The sequence below is a fragment of the Rutidosis leptorrhynchoides genome, chromosome 1 (assembly GCF_046630445.1).
Source record: "Rutidosis leptorrhynchoides isolate AG116_Rl617_1_P2 chromosome 1, CSIRO_AGI_Rlap_v1, whole genome shotgun sequence".
NCBI lineage: Eukaryota > Viridiplantae > Streptophyta > Magnoliopsida > Asterales > Asteraceae > Rutidosis > Rutidosis leptorrhynchoides.
The window spans coordinates 219924816-219943976 of record NC_092333.1 but is presented as its reverse complement, the minus strand read 5'-3'; positions in this window follow the sequence as shown (position 1 = coordinate 219943976).

Here is a 19161-nt window from a genome sequence, read left to right as displayed (position 1 = left end):
GTATCATAATCATTATTATTATTATCATTAATAGAATTATTAACATTATTATCTTTATTAGTAGTATTAAGTATTTTCATTATTATTATTTTTACCATTACTAGTATTATTATAGTATTATTATAATTATATTTTTTTTACAAACAAATGATATACATATAACCTAACAAAATTTATATTTTTGTATTCAAAATAAATAAATAAATAAATATATATATATATATATATATATATATATATATATATATATAAAATGATATAACTAATAAATTTATATATATATTTGTTCGATTACAATTATATGTATTAATATATAAATACATGATATAGGTTCGTGAATCCGAGGCCAACCCTGCACTTGTTCAGTGCCGTCATATGTATTTTTACTACAAAATACAGTATTGTGAGTTTCATTTGCTCCCTTTTTAAATGCTTTTGCAATATATATTTTTGGGACTGAGAATACATGCGCTGCTTTTATAAATGTTTTACGAAATAGACAAAAGTACTTAAAATTACATTCTATGGTTGGATTATTAACCGAATATCACCCTTCAAGTCTGGTAACCTAAGAATTTAGGGAAATGGCCCCTGATTGACGCGAATCCTAAAGATAGATCTATGGACCTTGACAAGTCCCATTCGGGGTACGAATGCTTTAGTACTTTGAGATTATTATACAGACGAGAGGTTCTGTTTTGGGGATATTCTATGCATTAAGTTAACGTCGGTTACCAGGTGTTCAATCCATATGAATGATTTTTATCTCTATGCAGTTTGTGAAATGCCTGATATGAGAATGATGTTTATGAAAATGAAATCTTGTGGTCTATTATACTATCTGAAATGATTATTTATGATAAACTAATGAACTCACCAACCTTTTGGTTGACACTTGAAAGCATGTTTATTCTCAGGTTTGAAAGAAATCTTCCGCTGTGCATTTGCTCATATTAGAGATATTACTTGGAGTCATTCATGACATATTTCAAAAGACGTTGCATTCGAGTTGTTGAGTTCATCAAGATTATTATTAAGTCATTTATAGATTGGATATATTATGAAATGGTATGCATGTCGTCAACTTTCGATGTAATGAAAGATTGTCTTTTCAAAAACGAATGCAATGTTTGTAAAATGTATCATATAGAGGTCAAGTACCTCGCGATGTAACCAAATGTTATTGTATTCGTTCTTATGGATTAGGACGGGTCTTGACATGTGGTATCAGAGCGGTGGTCTTAGCGAACCAGGTCTTGTATTAGTGTGTCTAACTAGTAATTGTTAGGATGCATTAATGAGTCTGGACTTCGACCGTGTCCGCATGTCAAAAGTTTTGCTTATCATTTCGTGTCGAAAATTACCTACTTATCATCCTTAGGAAATTACCTGCTTATCATTCCTAGTCTAGACACATCTTACTGCATTGATTGCATGAATAGTGTATAGACAAATCCACATCTTAGCGTATCTGTTACTGTAGACTTTATCTGACACGTTTCCTTAATTTCCTCCGTAATCTACGGGATCTTCTGTACTATATTATATATTCTATATAATTAGAATATTATTCGATAACCGAAAATCATTTGATGTCAAAAATTCTCTAACTGATCATAAGAGATGAATCCTACACCTAGCTTGGATTCCATTAGTTCCGGAAGCAATTTCGAGATGCGCATTGAAGTAGACTCCGAAGTCAATGAACCCGAAGTGTCTCCACCGTTTAGCTATTTTTCTTTCTGGAGGAGATGGGGGTGGGTCCGAGACTTACTCACTCGATGGAGAAATGAAGAAGGCGATCCCTACCGCGAACCAAACTTACCTCCTAACATCGGAGAAAACGATGTACTCACCGGTGAACCTATGCGCAACACTGTATTCACCCTTCTTGCTAAAGTTTTCCACCTCGAAGGTCGCATTACTGCAATCTCATAAAATATTCAACCTCTACTTCCGAATACCAATCGAAGGGGAATATTAGAAGAAGTTAGGGAAATTAGAATTGATAATCAAGATCTATCGAATCAGATGAGTGGATGGATAGAAATGATAGAGGGTAGGATAGAAACCTTGACAAGAATGGTGCGTGATCTACAAGCTATACTTACTACACCAACATCATCACCAACCTCAGCACCAACAACACTTGTGGCACTGACAGCAACAGTACCACCATCAGCAGCACCAGCAGCATAACCAGTACCAACAACAACAACATCATCACACGTCTCAACCTCGCAATCTATACCTCAAGCATAATCATCGTTCTACGAATCATTCTACATAAACTATCTTCGTCCTTCATGGCGATTATGTAATCTCTAATGTTTTAGAGATTATGTACTCTAGTTCTAGCCGTAAATCTGATGAGTTTAATATCACATTGACTCATTAAATCCATGATTACGTCTGAAGAAAATATATATGTATATATGTTTTCATAAAGATTGTAATTAAAAGTTTTATTGTACAAACTGTTAATGGTGAAAATATTTTAACGGGTAGGTAATACCCGAGGAATATTTAGATTCCACATTAATAAGTTACACTGTACATTCTTTGAATCTGATTCAACGATCATTTACTATCCTACTTACATCCACAGACATACGTATTCGTTCACCACAGAATAACCATTTTTATTCAAATTTCATATTTGGATTTTGACCTATCAGAATCCAACAAATGGCATAATGAAGAAAACATTGGACAAAATAAAATTTGTTAGAAACAAACAAATTAACTATGAGAAAAATTTTGTTAAGAATCTACGCTAACTGTTCCTAGCTAACTGATTACATTTTATTTATCGCAATTTATTTATCACAATTTATATTCTCGCAATTTTATTTATCGTCATTTAATTTCTGTTATTTATTTTACGCACTTTAAATATCGGGACACGTATACAAGGTTTTGACATATCATATCGACGCATCTATATATATTATTTGGAATAACCATAGACACTCTATATGTTGTAATGATCGAGTTCACTATACAGGGTTGAGGTTGATTCTTAAATAATATATATACTTTGATTTGTGATCGAGTCTGAGACATGTACACGGGTCACGATACGTATTAATTAATTCGAAATATTATATATGAATTATTGAATTGCTAACTGTGGACTAATAACTGTGGACTACCAACATTGGACAATTAAAATGAATTAAAATATTGATTATAACATATGAAACTAAACAATTCTTCAAGTTTGCCACTTGATTTCATTTTAAACCTCATTTGTATCTTGACGATTCCAATCTGCGTTCAAACCTTTCATGATTCTTGAAAACACCTCAATCGAGGGGATGAACCAACTGCATTTCATCTACGGAAGAAAAGATTGACGTATATAGTTATGCACCTGAAAACACTTGGAACCTAAGTAAACGTTTAACACGTATCTGCGCTAGCTCCTTTGGCATTGTTATTACTGAAAATAACTTGGTAATCCCTTTCAAAGTAGACAATTTTGTCACAGCTTCAGCAAATCAACTTCGACTTTCAACCGAATAAGCCTTGTTATAACCTTGATATATAAGTTTACCTTTCGTCATCGTTACCGGAGAACCTTTATATTCCACCACATTAGCAGTAAACTTACCAACAACTTCATTGGTCTTGGATTTTCCTAAAAATCATTACATTCAGTGAAACCCTATCATATACTCATTCGCATCTAGTAACAAGAAGTTCCATATCAATTATCGGGAATTAGCAATCAATATTTTGAATCTCGCAGCATGTCTGCATCAACAGTTATATGTAAACATATAACATTTATCTCTTAGGATTATGATCTTCAATTCTAAATTTCTAAAAAGCACCCAGTCTACGAATCGATACTCCAAATTTTGAATATAGCTAAATGAAGCAGCAGAAACTGTAAACAACTGTAAACAACTCCAATCATCATAAGTTTAATGATAAAGAATGGAGTGTTGGAAACGCATAATAGAAAATTTAGTACCAAAAGCAGATTATGCGAAACTATGAAGGTGACCGAGGACAAATACAAGAACCAAACCCTATATTCAAAGAATCCAGATGATTCTGTATCCGATGAAATCTTTAGAAAATATCTTGCTCCATACTCATGTTAACTCTTATGGAAAAATCTTTCTTCATCAACCTTCGATCTTAGAAATTCCAAAATATCATCATAAATATCTTCGATATTTCTGAGGATATTTTCATAAATATTCTCGTCTAAAATTATATACCTCTTCGTGCTTCCTGTGTTTCATTATATTGGAAACTTCTGTAAAATCTAAGTTTAATTTATGAATTAATTCTGGAGAAATGTAAAGAAATTGATGCATGAGTTAGTATAATATAATGACACTTGATCAACGTGATTATATTACAGTAAGTCATGCTGAGTTCCTGATGTTCTGCGAGGTGTATATAAAATAGCTTATATTTTACAAGGAAATACTATTAAATATGATACAATTTTACACAAGATATTTATTTATTTATAGAATGGATATACTTAAACCTTGCTACAACACTTATAGGCAGTGTACCTAATCGTACAGTAGTGTAGTTTTTAGTAAGTCCGGTTCGTTCCACAGGGAATCTTTTAACAAAGCTTAAAGCTATATTAGTTTTATTTTATAAAAATACAAATATATATATATAAGTAATATTATTATTATAAAGGGGGGTTTTTACCGTTTAATGACCGGTTTGTCAATTTTAAAACTTTAGTTGCAGTTAAAACAAAATGTAAAAATATTAAATAAATAAAAGACTTAATTTAAAGCGTAAAGTAAACAACGATAATGAAATTGCGATAAAATAAACTTGCGATAATTAAAAAGTACGATAATTAAAAGTGCAATTAAATACAATAACAATAAATAAAAATGTGATAATTATAAGTGCAATTAAATATAAAATAAAGGAAATTGAATATGAAATAAAAGAATTATGGTTATTTAAACTTCCGTAATCATGATGTTTGACGTGTTGATTTTAGCTTTATGCCCATGGGTTAATTGTCCTTTGTCCTGGATTATTTAATACGTCCGTCTGGTTTTTGTGCAAAACAGTCCATCAGTCATAAATATAAAGTGCGAGTGTCCTCGTCAAATTATCCTTATACCCGAATTTAAATATTCCAACTAATTGGGGACTTAAACTGTAACAAGATTTTAATACTTTGTTTAATAATTACACCAGATTATCGACTGCGTGTAACCCAAGGTTTTAATACTTTGTTAACAATTATGCCAAGTGTCCTTGTACATAATTTCACCCCTATTTTAATAATTCCATAGACTATTAATCCATTCCCGTGTCCGGTTAAATGAACGATTATTCGTACATATAAATACCCCGCCCATCGTGTCCGATCGAGTGTATATGGTTATTTATAGGGATGTCCAATTGTAAATCTTTATATTAAAATTAACAAACTATCATTTAGTTAAACAAATATAAAGCCCATTAATAGCCCATAGTCTAACTTCCACAAGTGTCGTTCTTTTGTCCAAACCCCAATTATGGTACAAAGCCCAATTACCCAATTTTAGTAATTAGCCCAACATCATAATTACTTCGTTTTAAATAAGCATAATAATAACTTAGCTACGTGACATTAAATTAAAAAGGTTGAACATAACTTACAATGATTAAAAATAGCGTAGCGTTACACGAACAGAATTTCGACTTACACCCTTACAACATTCGCTAACATACCCTTATTATTAGAATTATAATTATAATTAAAATTAAAATTAATATATATATATATATATATATATATATATATATATATATATATATATATATATATATATATATATATATATATATATATATATATATATATATATATATTAAGTTTACATATAGAGAAAGAGAGATTTTATGGATATTTTTACGATCAGAATTCGCTGGCTTTTATAGGAATTTTCGTCCAGGTGAGCTCCGCGAGTCGCGGTTCTTTTAGTCTTCGAACTCCGCAAGTCGCGGAGTTCGTTTTTACAGCTCACTCAGCCTTGACTCTTTGTTTGCCGACGGTTTTAAATATAAATATAATATATAAATAATTTTTAAGAATTATTTAAATATTATATTATATTTATGTGCATAGTTGACTTGTAATTTTTAGTCCGTTGCGTCGAGCATTAAGAGTTGACTCTGGTTCCGGTTCCGGATTTTCGAACGTCCTTGCGTACAATTTAATATCTCGTACTTTGCGTTTTGAATCTTGTACTCTTGTAATTTTGAGACGTTTCTTATCAATAATTGGTACCTCTTTGATTGTATTTTGTACTTTTGAGCTTTTTGGTCGTTTGCGTCTTCAATTCGTCGAATCTGTCTTTTGTCTTCACCTTTTATTATTTAAACGAAAATCACTTGTAAATAGAACAATTGCAACTAAAAGCTTGTCTTTCTTGAGGAATAATGCTATGAAATATATGTTCGTTTTTAGCATTATCAAATATTCCCACACTTGGGCGTTGCTTGTCCTCAAGCAACATAGTCTTGAAATACTAGAATCACTTCTTTATTCTTCACACTTTGTACATCAGTGATTTCTTTACGGCGGTATAAACAATGGTAGTAACGATGTGGTTTACAGTCCCACATGACTATAAAATTTAGATCCATTAAGAAAATTGGATCTTTATGAAAACATTTGATCTTTTTGAAAATTCAATCTAGCTTTTACCCTAGATAAGTTTTCCGGAATAACCCTTCACCGGTGTTTGCAAATTGTTTTTGTGGGTTTGGTGGGTTTCAGATTTGAAAATTTTAGCTCAAAACTTGCGGTTTTGTGTCACCCACTTGCTAACCTTGTATTAGGAAAGCAACATGTCCAGTTTACTTGCTCCGTATATTACCTTTCGATAAACTACCGTCCGGTTGTAAAGGAAAGCGTTGAACAAGCAACTGTTAAGGCAATGTCCCCTGATATGCTTTTAATTATGGTCTATAACGTGTCGGACGCAATTACTATCCTTTGTAGGAGCAATAGTAAAGCTCACCCTTATAATTTTTCGGTCTGACACAAGGTCCTGTCTTTGACCATGCTATGCAACCACCGTTCTTACGGTTGATACCCGATTTGGTTCAGGTGACCTAATGAATTCCAGGTGAATTCTTAGGATTTTACGTTCGATGGTAATGAACGCATTGAAAATAGGTTTTCAGAAAACAAATCGGTTTGTAATTTTTGATCAAAATATTTTCTCGTTCAAGCTCGAGTTTAGATATCATTGAATTCCATGAGTTTGTAATTCTCAATCTTTAATGTCAATCTCAAGGATTGAGTAATATCTGTCTTAAAAGCTGATTTTTAATCTTTAAGGAGATTATCCTTTCTGGGGGTCTGATTCATTAGTCTTATCAAGCTAATTTGCATGGTGCCCTCCCCATTTTACGAGATACATCCTCTCATGGTTAGGATAAGTCTGACCACTTGCCGACCCTGTTTGATGCTGAGGTCCGTGGATTTCCTGCTGATTTTAGTGATGACTTTTCTAGGTTTTTCGTCAACCTACAGCTGGTCTGGACGACAACTTCCTGACCTAAATCAAGAAGCGCGTTTCTTTTTCAGAAGACTTTACTTCCTTTTAATGATGGAATTGATTCATCGTGTAGATCCATCTCTTCTTTTCTTTCATCGGGTAAAACAGTTTAGTTTAGTCCAAAGCAAAAGTATTTTCAGTTATTTGTTACAGAAATATGTGACATATGTTTAAAATAACTTGGTAAATTTTCCCACACTTGGCTTTTATTTTCCTTTTTATTGTCCTCTATTCCATTTTAAATGAATTCTAACATTTTGGTTTGTTTCTCAATTTATGTCCTTTCCAAGGTAACAATAATTTCGGTGTTAACACCTAGTTTTATCGTTCATAAATATGTATAAACATGATTTTGAGTTCATTTAATTGAAAATTTTTACTAGAATTTGGTAGTCAGTATATAAGACTAGGGCTGTTCTTTATTATCAGAGAGCACTAGATTCTAATACAACTACTGCTTTACTAGTATTTTTAATGGTAACCAAGTGTTTAAGATAAAAATTTTAAAAATCCGAAAGAATTTAACCCCTTCCCACACTTAAGATCTTGCAATGCCCTCATTTGCAAGAAATCAGTAACAATTTAAATTATTGAGGGTGATTAGCGTAGAAATGATTAAATTTTACCAAATTTTCCAAACATATTGTTGTTTGTGTTGAATGATAAATGGTGCACATCATTTGTTCATTCCGTCTTGTTGTTATTTCACATATATTTTGCATCTTGTCGTCAAAATTAGTTGCTTTTGCTGAACTTAATGCCAGTTTTTGAAAATGCGTTGTTTTACCCTGTTGTGTACATAAGATAAACTGCAAACATATATACATATTTTTGAAGTTTGGTATATTACCCCACATTCAAAAATTATTAAAATCTAATAATAAAAGTTAGAAAATTATAAAAATTATTACAATATTAACATAAGTATTAAATGTATCAACATTACAAATAATAAAATAAACAAAACTAAGTATATAAGGGATGATACTGATACCAGTAGGGGTTCCATGCATAACCGTACGTGTTATAGAATGCTTCGGCTGGGTTATACGTAGGATACGGTGGTTGGATCTCTATAGACCAGGGAGGAAATATGGGTGATGGAGTAGGAATATAGTTTCTACCTACATGTTGGTAATGAGCTATGATTTGGTTTTGATGAACTTGCCAATCTTCAAATGCTCTATGTCTAGCATTTTCATAGTCTTGTGAAGCTATAAACCTTTGCATTTCTGTCATTTCATTTCCCCCTCCCACATTACCTGGCTGTTGGTTTCTCTCAACCTGTGGATGTCTACCATTATATCGTACTGCGGAGTTATTTCGCCTCTTCAAAACTTTAGCACCATGGTATACATTTAAACCAATTGTATCGTGGGGTTCTGGTTCTTCGATTAATAATCCCCCCGACTTATATCCACATTGAGATACTCAGCAATCAAAGTAATAAATATACCACCTCCTATTATGCTATGCGGTCTTATCCCCCTAACCATAGCTGATAAATAATAACCCACACAATAAGGTATACTTACAGCGCTTTGTGGGTCTCGAATACACATGTGGTAAAACAAATCCTGTTCATTTACCTTTTCTTTATTCTTACCTCGTTATGTAATCGAATTGGCTAAAAACCTATGAATTACTCTTAACTCTGCTCTATCTATATCCAAATAAGAGTAATTTCCCCCCTTAAATCGGTGATGGCTAGTCATTTGACTCCATACACCATGCGTATCAAAATTTTCATCAATTTTCCTACCGTTCAATATCAACCCTCTACAATCGCAGATGCTAACTCCTCAGGTGTATATATACGTAAGGCCTGAGCCATGTCTAGTAAAGACATGTGGCGCATCGAACCTCCTAAAAAAAATATAATAAAAGATCGATCGGTTAAACTAACTACCCGATCATTTATTTCTATACTACATAATAATTCTTCACACCATACTTTATATACAGGTCTACGCATGCTGAATAATCATACCCAATCGTTAAAAGTAGAATTACCATACCTCTGTGTAAGTAATTCTCTAATTGGCCCGGCCAATTCTACAGCTTCTAACGGTGCCCATTCTATTACCCTAGGTACTTCAACAGCTTTAGAATGAAGAGTATGCAAGCCCCTTTGGTATTTTGGATAATCTATCCAACGTCTGTCAAATCTCAAGTTCGGGTGCAAATCTTCCAAGTGCATATTTGAAAATGTCATAACTGGATGAGGTATATCTTGTTTATAATAGCTATCAACATCCTGTTGTTACGCATTCTCAGGAGGAGCATTGCGAGCTTGGGATGAAGATTCACCCCTTTCAGTCTGCAAAACACATCAAACACAATTTTTGTGCATCCAAATATGCATTAGTGTCAGCAAAATCATCAATCAAAATAATTACAATGACATGTCCAATTTATATCAAACTTATGCTCATTTTCATATTTTTATCAAATCTACACTTTTTCAAATAAGCATATACGAAAATGTTCGCCAAGTTCATAAGCATTCAACTCAAATAACATTTCAAAATAATCATTACTAGCAATTAAACAAGTTTCAAATGGCATTATCTCTCAAAAATTAAATTCATGAATTTTAGACTTGAAAAAGTCAACTTTAATTCTCAAAATAATGTTTAGGCTCAAAGTTTGGATTATTTAACTACCTAAACATATTACACTATTTAATTTAGCAATAATTCATGACAAAAATCGACCATAACCTGTTTATATCAAAAAGCCCCAAATTGCTCAAGAACACAAACCCTAGATTACTCAAAATTTGAAGTTTAAGGCTTCTAATCATGTTAAATAGCATCAATCTAGGTTATACAAGCATAATACACAAGCAATTTAAGCATAATTACACTAAAAAGCATCAAAATCGAATTGGGGAAAAAATTGCTCAAGAACACCAATTTTCGGATTAAATGGTGTTTAGGTGTAGAAATTTATCGTTTTTCTTGAGTAATTCCTTGACAGCATCCTTCTCGACATGATTTTAGTAAAAGATTTGATGATTTTCGGTGAAAAAATTCGATTTTGGGAGTATTTTTTCGGTATTTTTCGCATTTTATGTGAGTGTGGGTGAGCAACTGATCTGTTTCTGGCCGTTATATTTTTTTCTGGGTTTTTGGTCCTCCGCGAGTCGCGGCGTTTGGCAGTTTCAAATACCGCGAGTCGCGGTGTTTATTTGTTTTTTTTTTTTTAAATAAACCTTAACTTATAAAACAAATATAAAATAAATTTAAAATTTTGTTTTCCTTTGTTTTAGGACGAGGTCATTTCGGATCGATGTCCTAGTCCGTCCTTCGACAAAATTTTAAAATTTGTCTATTTGTAGCGATTGTTTTAAAAGCTAAGATTTTTGGGTTTTTTAATGTTTTTGGCATACTTTAATTCAATAAGATTAAAAATAATGATAATAAAAGTTCTCGTCCCTCCCTTGGGTAAAGCAATTTCGGTTCAAAGACCTAGTCTTCAACTTACGACGAATTTTAAAAATCATATTTTAACTTAGCGAAATAAAGTAAATTTTTTGCTTTTAAATTCACACCAAACTTAAATTAAAAATGCATAAAATTAAAAATTCACACCAAACTTATATTATATTTTTGTTTTTATACATACAAACTTATATTAAAAATATTAATTGTTCAAATATTTACAATTTTAAATATATTAATTTAAAAAGTTTATAATATTAATTTAAGATTTATATATTAATTTTAAAAACATGGTAAAAATAAAATTAAAAATCTTTTTGGCTTTTTATCCCACTTTAATCAATCAAATATTATCAAAAACATACGCCCCTCTTTTCGGTAAAGTAATTTCGGTTCCATGACCTAATTTAACTCATGACGAATTTTTGAAATATTTTAGGTTGATTGTGAAAGATATTTATACCTTAAGAATAAACGTTAAATTTCGTAGTGATGTAATAAATTTTTGAATGATATCAATAATTTCGGTCGCCAAACCTAATTTTATTCAATACCAATTTAATACTTTATAGCGAACAAATTAGCATTTATTATCAAAAGGTTAAAAATAAAAATAAAAATAAAAACTGTACAGACTTACCTGTGAGATAGTATTCTTAGTGATATGATCTATCCCATTCATAAGATAGTCGGTTTAATTGGTTTTCCATGGCTACATAGGCGTAACCTCGATCATTCAGTGTTTTTTCTTCTAAACATATGAACGGTCCGTCTCTGCATAAAGTAACAAATTTGGTGTTTGAATAGGTTTGATTATTTGAACCTTTACCTCCATGTGACCATTTTCCGCATTTGTGACATCTTTCAAGGTGTCGTGCTCTTCTTTTCGCTGCGAATTTTGATTTTCCTTTACCAAATTGTAACTTATTATCTTCACATCTGGATTCTTTTCTTACTCCGTCCAATCTTTCTCTGATTACTGATACTAGATCACTCGGAAGTGTGTCATTATTACGTTTAGTGATCAAAGCGTGTAGCATTAGACCATGGTTTAGTTCACAGGCAGTCTTCATTTCGTAAAAACAAAAAAAAAATTAAAAATTCAGAATGGGGGGAGAAGACTAGTTCTTTAAGGTCTGCAGGGGAAAGACCATTCGGGTTCCATTTTCGAGAACTACACGAAAACAGACAATCTAACTCTAACAGAAACGCATATTATAATTTAAAGACTTGATTCTCCCCACACTTAGTTAGCTGTGGTGTCGAAATTGTGATTAACTTCGTTGTCGACTTCCATCGGACTATCTATGTAGTGTTTAACTCTGTGACCATTAACCTTAAATTCAATCCCATTTGAATTTATCAATTCTACTGTTCCGTATGGGAAAACTCTTTTGACTATGAATGGTCCAGACCATCTTGATTTCAATTTTCCAGGAAATAGCTTGAATCGTGAATTGAAAAGAAGAACTTTGTCTCCTTCTTTAAATTCTTTTGAACTTCTGATTCTTTTATCATGCCATTTCTTCGTTCTTTCCTTATAGATTAACGAATTTTCGTATGCTTCTTGTCTTAATTCTTCTAATTCGTTTAGTTGACTTAACCGTAGACGTCCAGCTTCATGTAAATCAAGATTACATGTCTTCAAAGCCCAAAATGCTTTGTGTTGAATTTCTACTGGAAGATGACATGCTTTTCCATAAACGAGTCTAAAAGGTGTGGTTCCAATTGGAGTTTTGTAGGCTGTTCTAAAAGCCCAGAGTGAATCCTCCAATTTAATGGACCATTCCTTCGGATTTGATCCTACGATTTTTTCTAGAATACGTTTTAAAGCTCGGTTGGTATTTTCAACTTGTCCACTTGTTTGTGGATGATATGCGGTGGAGATTTTATGAGTTACTCCATATCTTTTAAGAACTTTCTCAAGTTGATTATTACAGAAATGAGTACCCCGATCACTTATTAAAGCTTTCGGTGTTCCAAACCTTGCAAAAAGACGTTTTAAAAAATTGACTACAACTCGTGCATCGTTAGTTGGGAGAGCTTGTGCTTCCGCCCATTTAGATACATAATCAATGGCTACGAGAATATATAGATTATTATGAGATTTTGGAAATGGAACCATAAAGTCAATACCCCAAATGTTAAATACTTCACATACTTGAATGACATTTTGTGGCATTTCATCACGTTGACTTATTTTTCAGGCCCTTTGACAAGCATCACAGGATTTTCAAAGAAGGTGTGCGTCTTTGTAAATTGTAGGCCAATAGAATCCAGCATCATAAATTTTTCTTGCTGTTAGTTGAGGCCCATAATGCCCTCCGGTTGGTCCTGTGTGACAATAGTTTAATATTTTACTAGCTTCATCTCCGAATACACATCGGCATATTATTCCATCTGGACAACTTTTAAACAAATGTGGATCTTCCCAGAAATAGTGTTTTATATCACTAAAGAATTTCTTTCATTTTTGGTACGATAATCCTTTTTCAAGGAATCCACATACTAAGTAGTTTGCATAGTCTGCAAACCATGGAATTTCATTATAATCTATCTTCAATATATATTCATCAGAAAAGTTGTCTTGTATAGCCGATTCATTTAGAACTTCTAATTCGGGATTTTCAAGACGAGAAAGATGATCAGCGGCTAGATTTTCTGCTCCTCTTTTATCTCGGATTTCAATATCGAATTCTTGTAAGAGTAAGATCCAACGGATTAATCTTGGTTTGGCATCTTGTTTCGAAAATAGGTATCTGAGAGCAGAATGGTCGGTATAAACAACCATTTTTGCTAGAACGAGATATGAACGAAATTTATCAAAAGCAAAGACAATAGCAAGGAGTTATTTTTCAGTAGTTTTGTAATTTGTTTGTACTCCTTGTAACGTCTTACTAGCATAATATATAGGTTGAAATCGTTTTTCAATCCTTTGTCCTAAAACGGCTCCCATTGCAAAATCACTTGCATCGCACATTAGTTCAAACGGTAGATTCCAATTTGGTGTTATCATGATCGGCGCATTAGTGAGTTTCTCTTTAAGAATATTAAAAGATTTGATGCATTCATCTGAAAAGATGAATGGAGCATCTTTTTCTAGGAGTTTATTCATAGGAGTGGCAATTTTAGAAAAATCTTTTATGAAACGTCGGTAAAAACCGGCATGCCCTAGAAAACTCCTAACTCCTCTAACATTGGTGGGATGTGGAAGTTTAGCAATTACATCTACTTTAGCTCTGTCCACTTCAATTCCTTCTTTTGAAATTTTATGACCAAGAACGATGCCTTCTTTAACCATGAAATGGAATTTCTCCCAATTAAGAACTAGATTTGATTGTTCACATCTAATAAGCATTCGTTCAAGATTAGCTAGACATGATTCAAATGTATCATCGAAGACTGAAAAGTCATCCATGAAAACTTCCATGCATTCTTCTATCATGTCGTGAAAAATCGCCATCATGCACCTTTGAAAGGTTGCAGGGGCGTTGCAAAGTCCAAATGGCATGCGTTTGTAAGCAAAAGTACCATAAGGGCACGTGAATGTGGTTTTGTCTTGATCTTCGGGTGCTATTGGAATTTGAAAATATCCGGAAAAACCATCAAGAAAACAATAGTAACTATTTCCGGCTAATCTTTCCAACATTTGATCAATGAAAGGTAAGGGAAAGTGATCTTTTCTGGTGGCGTCATTTAATTTTCTATAATCAATACATACACGCCATCCTGTTACAGTCCTAATAGGAATAAGCTCATTTTTTTCATTTGTGATGACAGTTATGCCACCCTTCTTAGGCACGCATTGAACTGGGCTTACCCATGGACTATCAGAAATTGGATAAATTAAACCTGCATCTAGCAGTTTAATAATTTCTTTTTTAACTACATCTTGCATATTAGGATTTAGTCTTCGTTGGCGTTGCACATACGTTTTATGACCTTCTTCCATAAGGATTTTATGTGTGCAATACGAAGGACTTATTCCTTTAATATCATGAATCTTCCATGCAATGGCTGGTTTATGAGCTTTCAACACAGAAATGAGTTGTGATTTCTCATTTTCAGTAAGAGAAGACGATATTATTACAGGTAATTCAGATTCACCATGTAAATAAGTGTATTCCAAATGGTTTGGAAGTGGCTTTAACTCTAATTTCGGAGGTTCTTCTATCGATGATTTATATAGATATCTGTCTTCTTCTTTTAGCATTTGAATTTCTTCTGTTGTTGGTTCATATCCATTAGCTATTAGTGTAGCTAACATTTCAGTTTCATCAACTGGTTCAGTACCTTCTCCTAAAGAACATTCTCCTGTTCCTTGTAATTCTGGAAAATCTTCTAACAATTCTGCATGTGAGTCTATAGTTTGAATATAATAGCATGTATCATCTGCAGATTTCAGTTGTTGCATTGCTCTATCAACTGAAAAGGTAACACTCTCATCCTCTATACTTAGGGTCAGTTTCTTACCAAACACGTCTATCATTGCTTTAGCCGTGTTTAAGAATGGTCTTCCTAATATGAGAGGAACTTGAGAATCTTCTTCCATGTCCAGAACAACAAAATCTACTGGAAATACTAAAGTACCAACTTTAACTAGCATGTTCTCCATTATCCCTCTAGGATATTTTATTAATCTATCGGCTAGTTGTATACTTATTCTGGTTGGTTTCAATTCTCCAAGGTCTAGTTTAGTGTATAGTGAATACGACATTAAATTTATACTAGCACCTAAGTCTGCCAATGCTTCTATTGAACTAAGACTTCCCAGAAAACATGGAATTGTGAAACTTCCTGGATCAGATAATTTTTCTGGTATCTTATTCAACAGCACTGCTGAACAATTAGCATTCATAGTAACGGCCGAGAGTTCTTCCATTTTCTTTCTATTTGTGATTAGATCTTTCAGAAATTTAGCATATCTAGGCATTCCTGAAATCACATCAATGAAAGGAAGATTGACATTTATTTGTTTAAACATATCCAAGAATTTGGATTGCTCGGCTTCAAGTTTTTCTTTTTTCATTTTACTTGGGTAAGGAAGTGGTGGTTGGTATGGTTTAACATGAGGTTTATCCTTAACTGTGTTATCTTCATTAACCTTTTCAACTACCGGTTCTTTTTCCTTATCTTGATCAGGTTGTGGTTCTTGTGGAGTAGGAATAGTTTCATCAGAAGTTTCAGGTTTTTCAGGGGGTTTAAGTGTTGTACCACTTCTTATGGTAATGGCTTTAGCTGTTTCATTCCGGGGGTTAGCATTTGTATCACTAGGTAGACTTCCCGGTTTTCTTTCACCTATTAACCTTGCTAGGTTACTTACTTTTTGTTCCAAGTTTTGAATAGAATCTTGTTGATTTCTAAATGCTTGAGCATTTTGTTCATTAGTTTGTTTCTGAGATGTGAAAAACTGCGTTTGAGTTTCAACTAGCTTCGTCATCATATCTTCTAAATTTGGCTTTTTATCATCGGTTTGTGGTGGTTTGTTTTGAAAATTAGGTCTTTGCTGGTTGTAAGTATTATTGGATACTTGTTGATTACTAGGACCTTGTTGGTTGTTGTATGAAATATTTCGGTTATAATTCTGGTTTTGATTGTAAATCGGTCTTGGCGGTTGATAATTATTCTGATAATTATTTCCAGGCCTTTGGTTTAGATATGAAACATTCTCTCTTTGTTCCATTGTTAGTTCAATACTGAGAAAATATTTTGTCAAATGTGGTCCTCCACACCGCTCACAACTAATTCGTATTGAGTGGATATCTTTAGTCATCTTTTCCATTCGTCTCTCGACAGCATCTATCTTTGCAGAAATGGAATCTAAGTCATGGCTAGAATCGGCTCTAGCTGCTTTAGATGATCTAACGATATCTTTTTCTTGGTGCCACTCATGTGAGTGGGAAGTAGTGTTATCAATAATTTTGTAAGCATCAGTTTCGGTTTTCTTCATAATAGAACCACCAGCTGCTATATCTATGTCTTTTCTTGTAGTGATGTCGCATCCTTGGTAGAATATTTTTACTATTTGACAAGTGTCTAAACCATGTTGCGGACATCCTCTTAATAACTTTCCAAATCTTGTCCACGCCTCATATAGAGTTTCATTCGATTTCTGTGTGAACATAACAATTTCTCCTTGAAGTCTTACGGCTTTAGATGCAGGAAAGAATTGTTTAAGAAATTTGTCAACTAAAACGTCCCATGTATCAATCGCCCCTTCAGGTAATGATTCCAACCAATCTTTGGCTTCTCCCTTTAAAGTCCAGGGAAATAACATGAGATATATCTGTTCATCCTCAACTTCTCTTATTTTAAATAGTGTGCAGATCCTATTAAAGGTACGAAGATGTTCATTTGGATCTTCCTTCGACGCACCACTAAATTGGCATTGATTAGTCACCATATGTAGAATTTGTCCTTTGATTTCATAATCTGGCGCATTAATGTCAGGATGAGTAATTGCGTGACCTTGGCCAGTGCGTTTAGCTCTCATTCAGTCTTCCATACTTAAAGGTTCTGTTACTTCCATAATTGAATTTGTTGAATCTGAATCACTAGAGGATTCTGATTTAATGGTTCGTTCCTCAACAATCTCTGTTTGAATGATTGGTAGTTCCGGAGGAAAATTTAATGGTTCAGGATCTATGAATTGTCCCTGAATATTCTCCGGATTCTCAATTGTGATGTCGGCTTCAAAAAATGGATTATCGGAAATTTGAATTGGAGTACTTGGTCGACTGGATGACGATTCTAAAGAAAAATCAACGGCGGTAATATTAGCTAGATGTCTTGATCTAGTTACAGGTGGTGAACGTACAAAAGGTGGTGAACGTCTTGCTCGGTGCATTCACTGAATATCCTATTAGTTTTTAAAAGGAAAGGAAAATTATATAAGTTATCCAATTAATAGACTTTTCTGATTTTGCCCACGTTTCGAATAGCCAAAAGATGCAGCAGAGGGGCAGGATTCGTTTGGTCTCAATATAATTGAGTACTGTTTGGCTCCAATAACCCGGTCCACGTACAAATCCAACTATTACTACGAACCAGAAAATTTTGATGTCTATCAATTTAACCACTTAAAATAAATTTTCGTAATTTTAAGAAATTTAGATAAGAAGTAGAATAAAAGTCTATGTCCTAAAACTAGAATAGCGAGAAATAAGAAAGAAAAAGAGAGCGTCGAAAAAGAAAAAGAAAAGGATTGAAAAATAAAAGGCGTCGAAAAATAAGAAATAATAAAAAAAATGACTTATAGAACTTAAAAACACTCGACTAACCCAACCTTATTACTATCACTAACTTAAAATTATAATCGCAAATTGAGATTACTAATTGAAATGATAATTGATACATAGGTAAAAGGCGTCTAAATATATTAAAGCTTACAAGTAAAACTATACCCCAAATGGCAATATTTTAAAAAGGTACTAAAACTTAAAAAGGCGTCGCAAAATTCTAAAGCACCTAAATCTTAGTCTAAAGAAAAAGCACTTAAGGGATTTTACGGCAAAGCCTAAAAATTTAGAAATAAAAATAACTATGGCAAAAACTATATCTTAAAACTAAATACTAGCGAAAAACACAAATATTACGCTAAAACAATTAAAAATGGACAAAATATAAAAATATACTAAAAGTTGTAAAAAGTACAATTTTTATAAAAATATTATTTTTATATTATTTATTTTATAAAACTATTAATTTTTATATATTAATAAAACTAAATAAACTTAATATTACAAATTAAATAAATAAAACTAAACTAATTAATATTAATTAACTAAACAAACCCTAATTAGGGTGTTAATAATAAAAATTAAAATATACTTCGTAATTAATGCTATATTAGGGTTCTGTGTGGCCCGTGTCAGACGGCTCCGCGAGTCGCGGTTGGTCCGGTTCAATAACTCCGCGAGTCGCGGAGGGTTCAGGCTCAGACGAGATGCAGGTCAAAATTCAACAGGTCAGTTTTATTTATATTTTATTTATTTATTTTTCTGTTTTAAATAAAATATATTTATATAAATTTAATAAAACTTATATTTTAAAACCTAAAATAAAAATAGAAATATTTTATAATTTTATAAATAAAACTCTTAAAACTAGATTTATAAATGTTTTTTTCGGTTTTTTGATTTTATGTTTAAAATAAAAAC